A 20,903-nucleotide genomic window follows, 5' to 3' on the forward strand; every position below is an offset into this window, starting at 1 on the left:
GTCAGGATTCCTACTCCTGGGCCGGCGCCGGTTAAGCATCAGGGCTCGTCGGCTTCAGCTGAGGCAGGAGGAAGCATAAAGAGGCCCAAGATAAAGAGTACCAAGGTGTTTAGGCCGGAGTGGGTCGCCAAGTGAGCCCAGTTAGGAGTATGTGTGAGTTTGCTATATGAGTGCTGGTCTCTGCCTGTGGAGAGGCATGACTATTATAACAAACAACCCTAAACTCGAAACCTGAGATTCATCTGTCTTCCTACCTCTGTTGTTCTTCTCGCCTCTGCTCTGTTCCTCTCGTTCCGTCCCCTTTGCTGCTAACAAATTGGTACTAGAGCCTATCCTTCCTTAGCCGAATCAGTCGATCCATCCGCCTAGATCGGAGGTTGCAATCCCTGCCTCGATTTCCATCCTGGAACCTCACAAAATCATCCACGACCACTTCACCAGGTTTAAGAAGCACATCGGGGCCATGGATCCCAATACCAAGCTTCTTCTCGATGAGCTCAAATCTGTGAAGACCTCCCTCGAGTCGTCTCTCGGCAGCCGAATCGGAGAGGTGGAGGCATCGCTGGGCAAGCGGATCGGGGCCGTGGAGCATTCCATCGCGGACGGGTTCAATCGCTTGGAGGAGGCCGCTAAGGTGCTCGACGAGTCGAAGCCCAAGGTGGATGCGTCGGTGGCGGAGCTGCACGCAGAGTTGGGCGAGGTCCGCAAGTCCGACGTCGTGGTGGAGCAGATGCGCGAAGAGATGACCGCGCTCCACAAAACCGTGAGTCGTGTGGTGCTCGACTCGGATCCGTCAGCATCCGCTAGGGTCCTCAAGCCTCATCCCGTGGTGGCCGCGGCGACATCATCTGCCAGGCACCCGGCCATCGACTCGTTTGTTGGGCACAGCGCGGCACATCACCACCGGGGGTCCGAGCCCATGGCTCAACCCTCGGTCAAGGGTAAGCTCATCGAGACCCTTCCCCAGCCCACCCATCAGTATGTACTTCATAAGTTGCTTTCTAGCTCGGCGCTGGATTTGGGGGATCGGGAGTTTCATAGTGCTAGGGGCGCACCGCATGAGCATCGCGCGCATTGGGGGGGGGGGGCGCAGTACTCTAGTAGTAAATTACCTAAGATGGATTTTTTAGTTTTTGATGGGGAGGATCCAAAGCTGTGGCTTAGTCGTTGTGATGATTATTTTGACATGTATTCTATTGAGCCCAGTCAATGGATTCGTGTGGCCTCAATGCGGATGACTGGAGCCGCGTCTCGCTGGCTGCAGTCCTTAGATCTTAAGGTGAAGAAGATTGAAATGACCTGATTTCCGCGAAGGAAAATCCACAGAGTCGAAATGTAATAAGACCATTGTAGATCATATTACCCAAATTCTAGTCGAATATCACATCCATACAACGATAATATCAGAGTACATAAAGTACGGAATTATATAAATTATTACATCGCCGCGTCGGCGGAATCAAAAGTAGCATTCATCCAGAACAGCTTGGAGATAAGATCGCCAAAACTCGAGCGTAGGAACGAACCCCTCAACCGTCAAACTCCTCAGAGCTATACTCCTCAGCAGAACCTGTGTGCCAAAGTTTATCAATACGATTTGTACTGACCACTCCCACCCTATGAGCTATGCTTTATGGAAATTGGATGCAAGTTGGATATAATCAAAAGGAACCTATAAGGCTGGAGTTTCCTATGTATTAGCTTATCAAGTATATAATAGTATAGTCAAGTTTTAACACCATTCCCACACACATTCCACCCCATTTCCGTCAAGAGCCAGGTTTCGATCCTAGGATCGATATACCACCATCTCCATATCATCACCATACCATCGCTCAATCGATAGGCCAACTCCCTCTCGGCACTGTCTCATGGCCCGTAGCTCCTGGCTATGACCGACACTCTCTCACGGGAGAAGAAGAGAAGGACTCATCTCGCTATCTAGTTTAAGCGAAACCCAGGAAAGGTCCATAGCCGACTAGTCGGCATTGAAAGCATCTAGGCCCCTAGTTGGGTTTTGGTGATTAATGACAATACAAGATTACTATGACTAACATGTGTTTTGCAGAGGCAATTAAGTTAGGTCATGGTAATGGAGATCGATTAGGCAATCGAGGTGGTCATGCCCCTACAATGGAAATCGTTTCTGTTTTCAAATGATGGACAACAAGGTTAAGGATGACTAGTTTTAAGTGTCGATTGGAGTTGGAGAGACACTTAGAGTAGTTTAGGACTTTGTTTTTTCCTTTGGCCGTACTATTAAGGGGGTATGGACGGGTAGCTTGACCTAGGTGAGTCTAGTGAGTTAGGTGTGGTTCACACTTGTTAAAACTAGCTCTAGGTAGCTCCTACGAATGCCTAAGATCCTTTGGAGCAAACTTCATTCACATATGATCGAGAGTTGGAAGTGAATGGAGGGTCAAATGCTGACCGGACGCTGGCTCCGGTGCGACCGGACGCTGGCCGCAGGGTCCGGTCAGTTCATTTGATCAACAAACTGCGTTCGGTGCGACCGGACGCTGGAGAGGTCAAGTGACCGAACGCTGAGAGGCAGCGTCCGGTCGACTCCAGTAAGGTTCTAGAGAAGGGAATCTGTGACCGGACGCGTCCGATCAGTACTGACCGGATCCTGGGGGTTCAGTGTCCGGTCGAGTACAGTAAGGTTCTAGTAAGGGTTTAATGCAACTGGACGCGTCCGGTCAGTGGTGACCAGACCCTGCCAGCGTTCGGTCAACACATTATCACTAGAATGCGGGTTGAACTGACCGGAGCCTCCGGTCAACACGACCAGAGTGTCCGGTCACCCCGTAGAAGCTCATAACGGTTCATTTTTTAGGCTGCCTTATAAATAGAAGCTCCACTCGTGTGTGGAGTCACTTTTGCTCATTTCAACAGCTGAGAAACACGTTTGTAAGTGCTAAGAAGAGCAAGGTCCTAGTGAGGTGATTGAGATTCGTGAATCTAAGAGAGTAGCCTCATTAGTGAATCAAGAGTAGCCAAGTGTGCATCCATCTTCTCATTAGGCTTCGCATGGTCAAGTGAGAGTTCGTGCTTGTTACTCTTGGTGATCGCCATCACCTAGACGGCTTGGTGGTGATTGGGAGCTTGGTGATCATCTGGCGGAGCTTGTGGGTGACCCAACTCAAGTTGTGAGCGGCTTTGGGTGATTCGCCGCGATAGAGTGTCGAGGAATCAACCCGTAGAGAGCACTTGATCCTTGCGTGGATCAAGAGGGAGCTACACCCTTGCACGGGTGCTCCAACGAGGACTAGTGGGGAGTGGCGACTCTCCGATACCTCGGCAAAACATCGCCGCGTTCCTCTCTCTCTCTATTTACTTTGAGCAATTCAATACACGTCTTTACATTCATAGAATTGCCATGCTAGAGTAAGTTTGGAACATAGGTAGCAAGTCCATTGTGCATCAGTTCAATAGAAACACTTTTCTAGGTACAAGGGGTTAATTGGGCTAACCGTAGGATTTAATTATTGCAAGAAAATTTAGAATTAGCCCAATTCACCCCCCCCTCTTGGGCATCTTGATCCTTTCAATTGGTATCAGAGCCTCGTGCTCACGTTTTTAAGCTTAATCACTTAGAGTAAGATGTCTCACGGGGATGGACCTCCTCCTATCTTTGAGCGAGATAACTTTCCATATTGGAAAATCCACATGGAGGCGTACTTAGAAGGTCTAGACGTTGGTATTCTTAGAGCCACCTCACAAGGCTTCCCAAAACCTCAGGATGCTACTAACCTATAAGGCGATGAGGTTAATTATGAAAAATGGAATGCAAAGGCTCGCAACACCATCTTTAGAGGCCTTTGCAAAGATGTGTTCAACCACGTAAGGAACCACAAAGACGCCCATGCACTATGGTCGGACGTTTGTGTGCTCCATGAGGGAACCAAGAGTGAGCGTGAGGAACGCTATCATCTTGTGATTAAAAAGCTAAATTCATTTGAGATGCTTCCCAAAGAATGTGCTAATGAGATGTATTCACATTTGAATGTTCTTGTAGAGGAAGTCAATGGGCTTGGACTTACTCAAATGTCACTATCTGACATTGTGAGAAAGATCTTGAGTGTCCTCCCCATTGACAAATATGGGCATATTATGACCGTACTACACCAAGGTGATCTTTCCACCGCTACACCGACACAAATCTTGGGAAAGATCAATGCTCATGAGATGTACATGCACATCACACCACAAGATGGCTCATCCTCTACCAAGAAGAAAGAGAAGAACTTAGCATTCAAAGCTAGTCAAGACAAGGGCAAAGCAAGACTTGAGTATGAGAGCTTAAGTGATGATGAAGATGAAGATGAAAACCTTGCTCTCATGGTGAAGAAAGCTGCCAAGATGCTAAAGAAGCTAAACAAGAGTGGCATCAAGTTCGATGGCAAGAAGAAGAAGTTCTTCACAAGCTCTAGAAGAAAGCCAATCTCCGAAATGGATTGCTTCAATTGTGGTGAACTTGGTCATCTAGCACATCAATGCTCCAAGCCCAAGAAAGACAAGTTCAAGAACAGGAACAAGGGCAAGAAAGATGACTCAAGCAATGAAGATGAAGATGACAAGAAAAAGAACAAGCCATACAAGAAGAGAGATGGCAAAAAGAGGGACTTCTACAAGAAGAAGAAGAGTGGCAAGGCCTACATCGTCGGTGATTGGCTCACGGACATTGATTCATCTAGTGGATCATCCGATGATGATAGTGACAATGAGAAGGTGGCCACCATTGCTATTGACCTTCCATCTTCACCGCCACCATCGCCATCATCCTCTACACACCTATGCCTTATGGCCAAGGGTGAACGCAAGGTAACTAAGAATGATGATAGTAGTGATGATGAGCAAGCTAGTGATGATGATAGCGATAGCGATGATGATGATTCACCCTCATATGATGATCTTGTCAAAATACTAAGAAAATACACTAAGATCATTAGAAAGAGTAGAGCTACAAATGAAAAGCTTGATGCTAAAAATGATTCACTCTTAGCAAAGTGCGACACATTAGAAAAGGCTAATGATGAGCTTAGAGAAACTAATGATGCTATATCATCCAAACTCAAGGAGCTCAAATCTTCTAAGAAAGAGCTTAAAGATAAACATGATAAACTTGAGTGGGTGCACAATGAGCTCATCATTAGCCACAACAAGCTAAAAGATGAATACACTACTCTTAAGATCAATCATGATACTCTTGTTATTGCTCAAGAATTTTTACCAAATGAGCCACATGATGCTACTAACCATGTTGTTAAGATTGATATAGCTACACCATGTGATGTTTGATTGATGAGAGCATTGAGCAAGGATCTAGTGGCAAAGGCAAGCAAGTGGTTGAGTGCAATGACTATGATGAATATGTCAAGCTCAAGAACACAAATGAAAAGCTCATGAAAGATCTTGAAGAAATGAAAAGCCACAACACCATTGTGCTAGAAACTCTTGATCATGACAAAGAGTTGATTCTTGAGAATGAGAAGCTCAAAGAAGAAAACAAGAAGCTCAAGGAAGAGAAGAAAGATGATGCTCTAAAGGAAGAAAATAAGAAGCTCAAGTTGGAGAAGGAGCATCTCAAGATTGGGTTGAGCAAGTTTGCTAGAGGCAAGCACCTCCAAAGTGAGCTACTCATGAACACCATCATGAAGATGGATAGAAGTGGCATTGGATATGTGGCAAGTGTAGAGAAGAAGAAGGCTCAAGTTCAACAACAACAATCAAAGCCAAAGCCAAAGCCAAAGAGATGTTTTGAGTGTGGACAAGAAGGCCACTTTGCTCATGAGTGCCAAACTCCACCGCCACAACCCTTGCCCAAGCATGCTAGACCCTTTGCCTTCAATGCTCACTACATGCTTAGAAAGGACTCTAGTGGGAAGATGAAAGTCATGTTCTTAGGACCCCTGATGAGATCCCGCTAGGGTTTGTTCCTGATCTTTCGATGAGAGGTGTGAGATAACTCGATTGATGGGTGGAGACGACGTTCATGGCCCGACTACAGCCTTCCAAGCTGCGCCTTAGCAACCGATACACCACCTCTAATGGCTGCCGCGATCTTGTGGAGCGCGTCACCCGGCCACTAGGGCACTCGTCTTGCAAGCAATCGAAAAACTAGCAAGAACAAGTATAGCAAGTACTGAATTACTAGATGTAGATGAAAGTTTCAAACTCAATCTCAATTAAGGTGGGGTTCCAAAGATAAGAAGACGGGCGGCTGATCCAGCATGCGTGCTTACAAGCAAGTAGCAAGAGCTAAACTTGATCTAAACAAAACCCGACTATTCTTGATGGTGGCTAAGGAGTATATGAAGGTGGAAGGACGACCAGGGGGTGTTGGGGTCATTCTCCAACCCTAGGACGCGTCCCTAATGGACCCAACTTGATACACGGCCCATTGGACCAAACTAAGGTGACACAGCACCTTTGGACAGACAAGCTCTTAGTCGTAATTCAGTCATAAGGATTCCATGAAGTACTTGAACGCCCCAATCCGAGTCCGTATGCGACCGTGGTGACCATCACAAGTTGGAGCTGTCCTGGAGTCCGAATTCAGCCTCCGCGAATCCTTGTCCCTTTCGGTCCTCTCCCTGGTTCCTAACCAAAACAAGAGTGCACGCGTCTCCATGGTCTAAATATGATGGACAGGAACTCAAGAGTGAACTTACTTGATGATTAATGTGACGAGCACGGGCGCAAAATAGGACCAGAAACTGGTACTCATGTTGGCGTGGATGTATCGTTGGTGTTGATGTCCTTATCATCCTCCCCTTCTTGCATTTGAGGCGTCCTCGACTCAAGCTCGTCTTCTTCTCCCAAATATGGCTTCAAATCTACAATGTTAAATGTGGGACTAACCCCAAATTCTACAGGCAAATCGAGTTTATATGCATTATCATTAATTTTCTCTAACACTTTAAATGGTCCATCAGCCCTAGGCATCAATTTAGACTTTCTGAAATCAGGAAACCTATCCTTTCTCAAGTGCAATCAAACTAAATCTCTAGGTTCAAATATTAGTTCCTTTCTACCTTTGTCACCAGCAAACTTATATTTAGCATTCATACGCTCTATGTTTTCTTTAGTTGTTTCATACAGTTTTAACATCAATTCAGCACGTTTAGTAGCATCAAAATTTAGTTTTTCAGAAGATGGCAAAGGCATCAAATCAATAGGAGCACGAGACAAGAAACCATAGACAATCTGAAATGGGCACATCTTTGTAGTAGAATACAATGAACGATTATAAGCAAATTCAATATGAGGCAAACAATCTTCCCACATCTTAATGTTCTTCTTTAAAACAGCCCTTAACATAGTAGACAAAGTTCTATTGACAACTTCAGTTTGACCATCGGTTTGGGGATAACATGTAGTAGAAAACAAAAGCTTAGTCCCTAGTTTTCCCCATAAAGTCTTCCAAAAATGACTAAGAAATTTAGCATCATGATCAGAAACAATTGTGTTGGGCACACCATGCAAACGAACAATTTCTCAAAAGAACAAATCAGCAATATGAGTAGCATCATCCATTTTATGACAGGGTATGAAATGTGCCATCTTAGAAAATCTATCAACAACCACAAACACACTATCACATCCCTTCCTAGTCCTTGGCAAACCCAACACAAAATCCATAGAAATATCTTCCCAAGGGGCACTAGGAATAGGTAGAGGCAAATACAAACCGTGTGGATTTAACCGTGACTTAGCCTTTTGACATGTCGTGCAACGAGCAACAAACCTCTCCACATCTCTTCTCATCTTTGGCCAAAAGAAATGACCAGCAAGTATGTCCTCCGTTTTCTTAGCTCCAAAATGCCCCATCAAGCCACCTCCATGCGCTTCCTGCAGCAACAACAAACGAACGGAGCTAGCTGGAATGCATAGCTTGTTAGCTCTAAACACAAACCCATCACTAAAGATGAATTTGTTCCAACCTTTCCCATCTTTACAATGCAGCAACACATCTTTAAAATCAGCATCATTAACGTATTGGTCCTTAATTGTTTCTAATCCAAAGATTTTGTAATCAAGTTGATTCAGCAAGGTATATCTCCTAGACAAAGCATCAGCAATAATATTCTATTTCCCTTTCTTGTGCTTAATAACATAAAGAAAAGATTCAATAAATTCAACCCACTTAGCATGTCTATGGTTCATCAAGCATATCATCTCCCAATTTCATACGAATCTGGTGGTACCCACTTCGCAAATCAACTTTGGAAAACACATTAGCACCACTCAGTTCATCAAGCATATCATCCAATCGTGGAATAGGGTGTCGATATTGAATGGTGATATTATTAATAGCTCTACAATCAACACACATACGCCATGTTCTATCTTTCTTAGGCACTAAAATGACAGGAATAGCACAAGGATTAAGGGACTCACGCACATAACCTTTGTCGAGTAGTTCTTGCACTTGTCGTTGAATTTCCTTTGTTTCTTCCAGATTAGTCCTGTATGGCGCATGGTTTGGCAAAGATGCACCAGGAATAAGATCAATTTGGTGCTCAATCCCTCGTATTGGTGGCAGCCCCGCTGGTATCTCACTTGGAAAAACATCTAAAAACTCCTGCAAAATGTTAGCAACAGCAGGGGGCAAAGAATGTTGCATATCGTGAACTAAAATCAAAGCACCCTTGCATACCAAAGCATAGGCAACAGAAGTGGAAGCAACCAATTCATTAATATTAAATTTAGTAGCAAGCAAGCAATGTCCTTTCAATCTTATCTCATCTTTGTTACTACTAACAGATTTGACATTTTTATCAATCTCAGATTTAGTTTTCTTAGCTTTAGCAACATCATCACGCACAATAGCTTCAGGAGACATAGGAAGCAAAACAATTTTCTTATCATGGTGTATGAGAGAATACATATTTGATCTACCATGATGCATACAATCTGTATCAAATTGCCATGGTCTACCTAGTAGAATATGACAAGCTTCCATAGGCACAACATCACACTCAACAACATCATGATATGATCCAATAGCAAAATGAATTCGTACCAATCTCGTTACCTTAACCTTACCACTATTGTTGAGCCATCGAATGTGATATGGATGTGGGTGCGGTTTGGTTGTAAGTGCAAGCTTCTCTACCATATCACTGCTAGCTAAGTTGTTGCAGCTACCTCCATCAATTATCAAACAGCACGAACGCTCTTTAATGACACACTTTGTTTGGAATAGTGTACGCTGCTAATTTTGCTCTGCCTTCTCCATTTGTGCGCTAAGCACACACTGCATAATGAGGCTCTCATAATGATCTGCATCCTCTGCTCCAATCTGCTCTTCTAGTTGTTCCTCACTTCCTACATGGTCAGCAGCAAGCAAAGCAAGTGTATCTTCATCAAAATCACTAGCAGAGGAATACTCACCATCATCTTTGACGACCATAACATGCTTGCTTGGACAGTCACGCATCACATGTCCATATCCCTTGCACCGGTGACACTGAACGTCTCTTGTTCTACCTGTAGATGCCATGGATGAAGCACTCATAGCAGGCTTCTGGGTCGTCTTCGCCACTGAATTTGCGGAAGTAGCACGAGGTTTGTCGCTGGATGTTGGCATAGGAGCACATGTAGTTGGAGTAGTAGTCGTGCGGGGCTGCCATGAATTAGTTTTCCATGCAGAAATATTATTCTTGGCACTGGCACGTCACCCCTGCACTTCCCTTTCAGCTTTACAAGCAAGATGAAACAAATGGGTTACGTTAGTGTATTCTTTATAATCAAGGATGTCCTAGATTTCACGATTTAACCCACCCAAAAATCTTGCCATAGCAGGTTCCTCATCCTCATCTAAATTACAACGCAACATACCCATTTGCAATTCTTGATAATATTCTTCTACACTTTTAGCACCCTGTCTCAGTTGTTGCAATTTATTTAACAAATCATGTGCATAGTAAGAAGGAAAAAATCTAGCCCTCATGATTCGTTTCAAAGCATTCCAAGTTCGTGGTATGTTATTAGGATTTTTCTTGCCATGTTCTATCCACCAAATAGTAGCAAAACCAGTAAACTCACTAGTAGCAGCCCTAACACGTGTATTCTCAGGAAATTCATGACATACAAACTTTTGATCAACGGCAATTTCCCAAGTAATGTATGCATCAGGATCATATTTACCATCAAAATGAGGTATCTTAAATTTTATCTTACTGAAAGCATCATTATTATTGGTTACCTCACGTCGGCGGTGACCACCCATACCTCTATGATTATGGCGTGGGCAACGTCGGTCATGAGTGTCATGAGCATCATGTTCAGTATCAGCAGTATAATCATCATCATAATTATCTTCGAGTCGCTCTTCGTCCTTGTTGTCTTCATTATGCTGCTCTTTGTCTTTCATGTGGAAGTCATCAAAACACTTTAGAAGAGCAGCAAGGCTTCTGTCCATACGGGCAATAGATGCCTCCAATCCTGTAAGCTTGGTGGTGGAGGCAAGTTGGGTGGCCTCCAATTGCCCAATCTTGTCATTGCTCACCTGTAAATCTTGATCAAGTCCTTCTGTATGCAGCTGCACTTACCTTGTAAAATGTTGAATGATGCCCTTGGTGCGAGGAGATTGTGGCCTCTTGTTAACATCCTCTAATCCTGACATGGTTTAAAAGACAATGACAACAAGAAAACATGTGAAGAAATAAAAGCCCTACAGCTATTAGGATGTAGCTACCGCAAGGCGCTCACTCTCAACTTGTTACAAAAGCTCTTACCAATTCTTACCTTGCTCAACAGGAGGGAACGGCAACCCACAAGTCTGCAACTGTGGAATGAAGTGTATCGGTGCCGCAACAACAACAACTATCAAGCTATAGTCGAAATATGTGGAGCTATAGGTGGGCTGAAGCAAGAAAGTACTAGCACCACGTTAGTCACAAAAAGCAAGCTGAATAATCGTTCAATGGTAGTACTGTGCTGGTCCTAGCTTAGACCGTGCTAGAGACGTGAGCCTAGGCACAAGGAGGTCACAACACACCATTGGAAACAATGGAGAAGCACAACAAACAGCCCCCCTTTTTTCTTTTCTTTTTTTTTCTATTTTTTCTATTTTTTTCTTTTTTTTCTGGGGATCCTCAAAACTGATTATATAAACAAAAAGACTTCACATGAGTCACACACCACACAAACTCTCTCTCTCTCTCTAGAGTAAAAACCAAGCCAAAACATATATGCAGGTCGTGGAGAGTTTGAGTATAAGTAGGACTACTGCTGCACAAAGATGTACTCAGATTCGGTCTCACAATAGCAACCAGGCAGCTGTCAATTCAGACTAAAAACCGATTCCAACTCGAACTCAACACCACGTGGGATTCGGTCTCAAACTTAGACTCCTACTCGGTCTTGAACACAAGGATGTATTCAGATTCAGCCAACAGAAGGTTTATATGTTAGCACATGGCTGTGACTAGAACGTGACAAGAACTCGAAACTCTAAAGGACAAAAACTAAGACCAGCAACTCGACACAACCGATGTAGCCGACAACTCAACAAGCCCTAACTAAGCAGTGCTAGCAAAGGCTCAAAGGGTTTATAGGATCACGGGTAAAACTAATCTACTATATTTTTTTTGGCTTTTCTGGACTATAGGAAAAATTAGAACAACGAAGGATTGGAAGACTTTCACCGATAAACCTTGCTCTGATTACCAACTGATGAGATCCCACTAGGGTTTGTTCCCGATCTTTCGATGAGAGGTGTGGGATAACTCGATTGATGGGTGGAGATGATGTTCACGGCCTGACTACAGCCTTCCAAGCTGCGCCTTAGCAACCGATACACCACCTCCAATGGCTGCCGTGATCTTGTGGAGCGCGTCACCCGGCCACTAGGGCACTCATCCTGCAAGCAATCGAAAAACTAGCAAGAACAAGTATAGCAAGTACTAAATTACTAGATGTAGATGAAAGTTTCAAACTCAATCTCAATTAAGGTGGGGTTCCAAAGACAAGAAGACGGGCGGCTAATCCAGCATGCGCGCTTACAAGCAAGTAGCGAGAGCTAAACTTGATCTAAACAAAACCCGACTATTCTTGATGGTGGCTAAGGAGTATATGAAGGTGGAAGGACGACTAGGGGGGTGTTGGGGTCGTTCTCCAAACCTAGGACGTGTCCCTAATGGACCCAACTTGATACATGACCCATTGGACCAAACTAAGGTGACGCAGCACCTTTGGACAGACAAGCTCTCAGTCGTAATTCAGTCATTGCGGCCACCTCAAAACAGATATGGACTTGATTCCAGATCCATATGAAAATAGACTTCATAAGGATTCCATGAAGTACTTGAACGCCCCAATCCGAGTCCGTATGCGACCGTGGTGACCATCACAAGTTGGAGCTGTCCTGGAGTCCGAATTCAGCCTCCGCAAATCCTTGTCCCTTTCGGTCCTCTCCCTGGTTCCTAACCAAAACAAGAGTGCACGCGTCTCCATGGTCTAAATATGATGGATAGGAACTCAAGAGTGAACTTACTTGATGATTAATGTGACGAGCACGGGCGCGAGTAATAGGACCAGAAACTGGTACTCGTGTCGGCGTGGATGTATCATTGGTGTTGATGTCCTCATCAACCCCCTAACAAGAATAGGCCTAAGAAGATTTGGGTGGCTAAGTCACTTATTGAGAAGGTGAAGGGCCCTCAACAAGTTTGGATTCCTAAAGCTTGAATCTCTTATGTGTAGGTGAACTACAAGACCAGTGGAAGTCATTGGGTTATTGATAGTGGTTGCACTCAACATATGATCAGTGATCCTCGTATGTTCACCTCACTAGATGAAGAGGTAGATGGTCAAGAGAAAATAACATTTGGAGATAACTCAAAGGGAAAAGTTAAAGGATTGGGCAAAGTGGCAATATCAAATGATCATTCCATCTCTAATGTGCTCTATGTTGCTTCATTGAGCTTCAACTTGCTATCCGTTGGATAATTGTGTGATCTTGGCTTCCAATGCTTGTTCACCGAGAAGAAGGTTGTTGTATCTAAGGTAGATGACAATCAAGTGATATTCAATGGATTTAGATATAACAACCTATATCTAGTGGACTTCACCTCCGAAGATGCAAATTTGAAGACTTGCCTATTCATCAAAACAACACTTGGGTGGCTATGGCATAGAAGACTTGCTCATGTTGGGATGAGCTCACTCAAGAAGCTTATGAAGAATGATTTGGTGAGAGGGTTGAAGGATGTGAAGTTCGAGAAGGACAAGCTTTGTAGTGCATGTCAAGCCAGCAAGCAAGTTGCAAATACTCATCCAACCAAAGCTTTCATGTCAACCACAAGAGTGCTAGAACTCCTACACATGGATTTATTTGGACCAACAACATACAAGAGTTTGGGAGGGAATCTCTATTGTCTTGTGATTGTTGATGACTATTCAAGGTATACATGGGTATTCTTCCTTCATGACAAATCCGAAGTTGCATCTTGCTTCAAGAAGTTTGCCAAGAGAGCTCAAAATGAATTTGAAGTGAAGCTCAAGAAGATAAGAAGTGACAATGGCAAAGAATTTGACAACACAAACATTGAAGCCTATTGTGATGAAGTTGGAATCAAACATGAAGTCTCCGCAACTTATACTCCTCAACAAAATGGTGTAGTTGAGAGGAAGAACCGGACTTTGATCACTCTTGCAAGGACTATGCTTGATGAGTACAACACCCCCAAAGCTCTATGGGTGGAAGCAATCAACAACACATGTTATGCATCCAATCGCCTATTCCTTCAAAAGTTCCTTGGCAAGACTCCTTATGAGTTGCTCAATGGGAAGAAGCCAGACGTCTCCTTCTTTAGGGTGTTTGGTCGCAAATGCTACATCTACAAGAAGTGGCAACACCTAGGGAAGTTCCAAAGACGTTGTGATATTGGTTTTCTTGTTGGTTACTCATCAAAGTCCAAAGCATATAGAGTATTTAATCATGCCACCAGCTTGGTAGAAGAAACATATGATGTGGAATTTGATGAATCTAACGGCTCCCAAGGAGCACATGAGAATCTTGATGATGTAGGTGATGAACCATTGAGGGAGGCTATGAAGAACATTCTGGTGGGAGACATCAAGCCAAAAGATGATGTACAAGTCATTGATCAACCTTCTTCATCAAGTGTGCCACAAGATGGTGAAAAAGATGGGAGAGTAGAAAATGAAGATACTCATATCTCCCATGAGCAAATGGTGGTACAAGCACAAGATGTTGATGCTCCACTACCTCCTCCTCAAGTGGTCAATAGAAGAAATACACCTCTCCTACAAGATCATCCACAAGATCTCATCATAGTGAGTCCATCAAAGGGTGTAATGACTCGATCTAAAAAACTTGCGTCATTTATTGCTCATCACTCTTTTGTCTCTTGCTATGAGCCTACCAAGGTATAAGAAGCTCTCAAAGATCCGGATTAGATCAATGCCATGCATGAAGAGTTGAACAACTTCACTCGCAATGAAGTTTGGACTCTTGAAGAGCGACCAAAAGGTGCAAGAGTCATTGGAACAAAGTGGATGTTCCGCAACAAGCAAGATGATCAAGGTGTTGTTGTGAGGAACAAGGCAAGACTAGTTGTAAAGGGGTTCTCTCAAGTTGAAGGTTTGGATTTTGGAGAGACCTTTGCACCAGTTGCAAGATTAGAAGCCATCCGTATCCTTCTTGCATATGCATCACATCATGAAATGAAATTATATCAAATGGATGTGAAAAGTGCATTTTTAAATGGCTTTATTAATGAACTAGTCTATGTTGATTAACCTCCCGGGTTTGAAGACCCTAGATATCCTAATCATGTTTATAGGTTGTCCAAGGCACTATATGGGCTTAAGCAAGCCCCAAGAGCTTGGTATGAGCGCCTTCGGGACTTCCTCATTGAGAAGGGCTTCACCATTGGGAAGGTCGACACCACACTATTCACCAAGAAGCTCGATGGGCATATCTTCATTTGTCAAGTATATGTTGATGATATCATCTTTGGATCATCAAATGAAGACTCATGCAAAGAATTTGGTGATTTGATGTCGAAGGAGTTCGAGATGTCCATGATTGGTGAACTTACATTCTTTCTTGGTTTTCAAGTCAAGCAAATGAAAGAAGGCATCTTCATCTCTCAAGAGAAATACACAAAAGATCTTCTCAAGAGATTCAAGATGGATGAATGTAAGCCAATCAAAACACCAATGCCTACCAATGGACATCTCGACCTAAATGAGGGAGGTAACCCTGTTGATCAAACTCTCTACCGTTCTATGATTAGTAGCTTGTTATATTTAACCGCACCTAGGCCCGACATCATGTTTTGTGTGTGTATGTGTGCTAGATTTCAAGCTAATCCTAAGGAAACTCATCTAATTGCCGTAAAAAGAATCCTTAGGTATCTCAAGCACACACCAAGCATTGGCCTTTGGTATCCCAAAGGAGCTATATTTGAATTAGTTGGCTATTCCAATTTGGATTATGCCGGTTGCAAAGTTGATAGAAAAAGCACATCCGGAGGGTGCCATTTGCTTGGTAGATCACTTGTGTCTTGGTCCTCCAAGAAACAAAATAGTGTGGCTTTGTCCACCACCGAAGCAGAATACATTGTCGTGGGTGCTTGTTGTGCACAAATTTTATACATGAAACAAACTTTGCTAGACTATGGTGTAGTTCTAGAAAAAGTACCTCTTTTGTGCGACAATGAAAGTGCGGTAAAACTTGCAAATAATCCAGTTCAACACTCTCGCACCAAGCACATAGATATCCGCCATCACTTTCTAAGAGATCATGTTGCTAAAAATGATATATCACTAGAAGGTGTAAGAACCGAAGATCAATTAGCGGATATCTTCACTAAACCGCTAGATGAGGCTACATTTTGTAGATTGCGGAATGAGCTCAATGTACTTGATTTTAGTAACTTCACTAAAAATTGAGCTTGTGTTGTCCCTTGCATTCATTGTAATATACAACATGTTTAATTTTTGGCAATGCATATAGGGCTTGTCTAACATGGTTAAGATAACCGCCGAAAAGCGTGTGAAGAAGCTTAACCTTGGATCAAACTTGACAAGCAACTAGATTTACTTACAAGTATTGCATATGCATGGATGTTGTTTTGTCGTTTCGTTCAATTTGCCCTCTTATTGCCTATTTTCTTAAAAAGAATTATAGCCTAAGGCAAAATATTTTGAAAAATATGAGGGTTTGAGAGAGGTCACTCACATCAGTCCCAATTGGTGTTTATTTGGATCTTATTCAAGTTGGGACTTGATTGGAAATAGGCAACGTGAAGGAACTTTGAAGATTTGCTAGAAAAGGACCACCGGACGCTGCACCAGACGCTGCTGTCCAGCGTCCAGTCAGTTCACAGGAGGTGAACTACTGCTGAAGGAGTGACCGGATGCTGCGTTTGTGCATCCGGTCAGGAAGGGATCCAGCGTCCGGTTGTTTGAAGGAGAAACAGGCTGAACTGACCAGACCCTGCCTACGTCCGGTCATGGACCACCGGACGCGTCCAGTCGCGATTCTAGAGGAATTGGACCTCTCTGGAATCAACCAGATGCTGGGTGGTAGCGTCCGGTCGCTACCACCGGAGCGTCCGGTCAGTGGATCTCGTGCGGCTTCAGGACTCCTTTTTCGTTTCCTTTCTTGTCGCGTTGGGGGACCTATTTAATCAAATCGGCCGTACCTTGCTGGCCTATTCCGCCACCGGCCTAACCCGTGCCCTAGCCGCCGACGCCGCCGTAGCTCGCCGCGCCAACGCATCCTGTGCTCTTGCCGCCGTTCATCTCCTACCGCCCGCACTCGCCCCTGCTCCATGACCTCACGCCACCGCAGCCGCGCGCCTCCCGTAACTATAGCTATGCGCCTCCCGCCTCCCACGACTATGCGCCCGGCTCCGCCAGCCAGCGAGCCCGCTCCAAGCACCTCGCCACGCCGTCTTCTGTCGCCCACGTGCGCCGCCGTCGGCTCTCGAGCACCGAGCGCCATTTTTTGTCCTAGCCCTACCTCCTCATTGGTAAGGCCACATCCTTGTTCTCAATTTGCTTCGCTTGTGACCTAGATCAATTTCCGAGCATTGATTTCAAATTATCCAGGGCCACCGATTCATCGAAGTGCTTCGCCGACTCTAACCCTAGCTGGTTTCGAGGTTCCCCACGTGATGTCTCTTCTTTTCTTGGATCCCAGATCGTCAGGTAGACAGCCCATCGCCTCAAATTTCGTATCTACATTGCTTGCTTCATAGGGTTTTTGCATCTATTAGATATATTGTATTCATTTGTATATCCATCTATTCCATCGTGCAGCGAGTTGGTGTCGTTGAGGTTCTTGTGGCAGTTGTCAAACAACTTGGAGCCAAGCTCATGAGTACAGTTTGAGGCCAAGCCTGGGGAGTGTTAGTTTGACAGTTGATCTTTGTCAGTGGTAGTTCATCTTCTTGTCAGATCAGATGGCTCACACAAAGAATGTTGGTGGTGGTCTAGGAGATGACGATTGGAGGCCCCCGCCTCGCTAGCCTATAGGACCAAAAGGCAAGGCAACAAAGCAGGTCACATCTAAGAAGCGCAAGTACCCTGATGCAGAGATAGCGAGAGTAGCTGCAGTCGCTGAGGCCGCAGAGCATGCCGAGAGAGGAGGTGCCCGTAGTGGAGTTGTCATAGCAGATCATCTGGCACCAGACGCGTAGGGTAGACTTAGGGAGATTGAGCAACTTCATGGTAGTCCACCTGGGACTGTCATGATGGCAGGACGTCATCTAGCTATTGAGGAGCCTCAGCGTCAGGGGGAGTCTCAGTAGGAGCCATAGCAGCAGCCCCCACCAGCAGAGCCTCAGTTAGCTTAGGAGACTCAGGAGGGCCAGTAGGCTGAGGAGACCGAGCCGGCACCCCAGCTACGCCGCTCTGGTTGTACTAGTGCTATAGTCCATCGAAGCCAGCTACACAGCGTAGGGGTTCACACCCACCGCCTAGACCACAAGGTCCGCCTCCAGTGGTACATCTTGACTTGAGGGCTACCACAGCCAGACAGGTTCGCCAGCTGAGGTTTGTTGAGTTTGACGTGTGGTTCTTTCTGAGGAGGGATGGGAGAGCAGCAGAGGGTTTCTACACGCCACTACAGGAGGATTTCTACAATGCTTATCTCAATAGTGGGGCAGTGTTCAGATCTCAGAGAGTCTGCAGTATAGAGTCTATTGTGGCAGCAGCCAGAGAGCATATCCGCCCCTACTTGTCCTATTTGCTAGGGCTGACAGATCTGATTGGCCGGATAGGAGTATATGTACCATCCTGGGTTTGGCAGTTTTATGCTTCACTCTACGTTGACCCGCATCATAACTTCATACACTTTGCATTCAACGGTAGAGATTATAGGGTGATGAGTTTCAGGGCCCGAGAGATACTGAGGCTATAGGATCAGCCTGTCAGATTGCATGAGGTATGTTATGGATAGCAGGAGCCTCCTAGGCGTCCTCATGGAGGTTTAGTGCCCCCTACTGATCTTGTGCGACATTGCTTCAAGGAGCCCTTTGGTGAGGGGTCGAGGAGGAACCCTAGTGACCTAACTCCTATAGCTCGAGTACTAGAGGCTATTATCAGGAGGACACTACTTCCTAGGTTGGGATACAGAGAGGGTCTAACTTGCTTACAGCTTTGGCTCCTTAATGCCCTGATGCAGCAGACCGTGTTCGACATTTGGGACCTCCTTCTATCAGAGATGAAGGATACTATAGCTGAGGGCTTCAAGGGTCGCAGATAGCTTCCATATGCACATTGGATTACATTCCTAATGCTCCAGTCTGTGCAGGTTAGGACCCCAGAGATGGTTGCCGAGTATAGAGGTGCCATCATAGAGTTTCTAGCTTATAACATGGCACAGAGGATCTGGCACAGCACACCATAGGCACCCGCTCAGCCTAGCCATCATCTAGATGTTCTAGAGTCAACAGCTCAGCAGGACGAGATCATCAGAGGCATAGCTGCTACTGAGGAGGAGCAGCTTGAGGCACAACAGGAGATGACCGAGTCCAGTGACAGTTCGGATGATGACTATCAGCCGATTCCTCAGATGCCTCCACGCAGACATGATGCAGAGGCTGGCAGTTCTAGCTCAGCTCCACCTACACCGTAGACGGACCCCGCATTGATTGCCATTCTTGAGCGGATGCAGCAGGATCAGGCACGATAGGCACAGGAGACCACTACCAACTTCGCACAGTTTCAGGCTTGTTAGGATGAGTTCTAGCGGCAGCAGCAGCTCCTTCAGCAGCAGCAGCAGCAGATGCATCAACAGCAGATACTTATGTAGCAGCAGCTCATGGGATTTATGCAGCATGTAGTAACAGCTCTTGGGGCCCCACAGCCACAGCTTTCGCCCTAGCTTGCTCAGCCTGCCACCACTACAATGACTCCAGCTGTACAGCCCAGTGGGCTTTAGAGTCAGGGACAGCCTCTAGCTCCATTTGCTTCACCCATAGTTCAGGTGTCCCAGTGGTTGTCCTCACCAGTGGTAGCCCCATAGTTCACTCCATATCTTATGGGCTTCTCACTGGATCAGTCTTCCTCGCTATTTGTGCCTAACACATCAGTCTCCTAGAGTCTTGGAGCATCCTTCAGCAAGTTGACTGGCATGCCTACACCGCCACATATGCATATCGCCGGTCCTTCTATAGTAGCCCCTATCGCCATGACTACTCAGAGGCTCCCCCCATCTGTCGCCTCGTCAGATCCTATGACAGACGTCCTAGCAGCATCATAGGCAGCACCTGCCCTAGCTCAGACCCAGACCGCTTCAGCGACACTTCCTACCATAGAGGGTTAGTTAGTATAGAACTCAGGGTCAGATGATGATGGTGCCCAGTTTCATCTTGCTCCACGTCCTTCAGCGCTCAGCTCGTCCGCTGCAGCCCCACCGACCGACCCTTAGGTTTTGGTGTTTGACGCCAAAGGGGGAGAGGGTTCGAGTATGTAGACTTAGGGGGAGCGACATTTAGGGGGAGCTAGTTATCTAGTATTAGCTTATTATATACATTTGGAGTTTTATTTGTGTGATACACTATTACTATTATGCATCCGTGTGTTACTTTCATGCATATTATTATATCTATGTGATAGTGATATCTACGTGATTGTGATATATGACATGTGTGCTCTCTACTTTACATTATTTATATGTCATATCACTTGTGTTATGCTAATTTGCCTTTGCTTCCGCATTTATACTTCGATGCAAATGAGCTTTGTTACTTGTACTCATGCTTATTTCATATCCTTTGAGTACATTGTGTTGGCTTGGGTCATATAAGCTTGACTAACACTTTTGTTCTTATCGACAAAAGCTCATATGAACAAAGCCCGTCAAAAACCTCACTCTTTCACATACTCGAGGTGGTATCGTCATCAATCACCAAAAAGGGGGAGATTGAAAGCATCTAGGCCCCTAGTTGGGTTTCGGTGATTAATGACAATACAAGATTACTATGACTAACGTGTGTTTTGCAGAGGCAATTAAGTTAGGTCATGGTAATGGAGATTGATTGGGCAATCGAGGTGGTCATGCCCCTATGATGGAAATCATTTTGGTTTTCAAAGGATGGACAACAAGGTTAAGGATGACTAGTTCTAAGTGTCAATTGGAGTTGGAGAGACACTTAGAGTAGTTTAGGACTTTGTTTTTTTTCTTTGGACGTACTATTAAGGGGGGTATGGATGGGTAGCTTGACCTGGGTGAGTCTAGTGAGTTAGGTGTAGTGCACACTTGTTAAAACTAGCTCTAGGTAGCTCCTACAAATGCCTAAGATCCTTTGGAGCAAACTTCATTCACATATGATCGAGAGTTGGAAGTGAATGGAGGGTCAAATGCTGACCAGATGCTGGCTCCGGTGCGACCGGACGCTAGCCACAGGGTC

This window comes from Miscanthus floridulus, chromosome 1 (assembly GCF_019320115.1).
Source record: "Miscanthus floridulus cultivar M001 chromosome 1, ASM1932011v1, whole genome shotgun sequence".
Lineage (NCBI taxonomy): Eukaryota > Viridiplantae > Streptophyta > Magnoliopsida > Poales > Poaceae > Miscanthus > Miscanthus floridulus.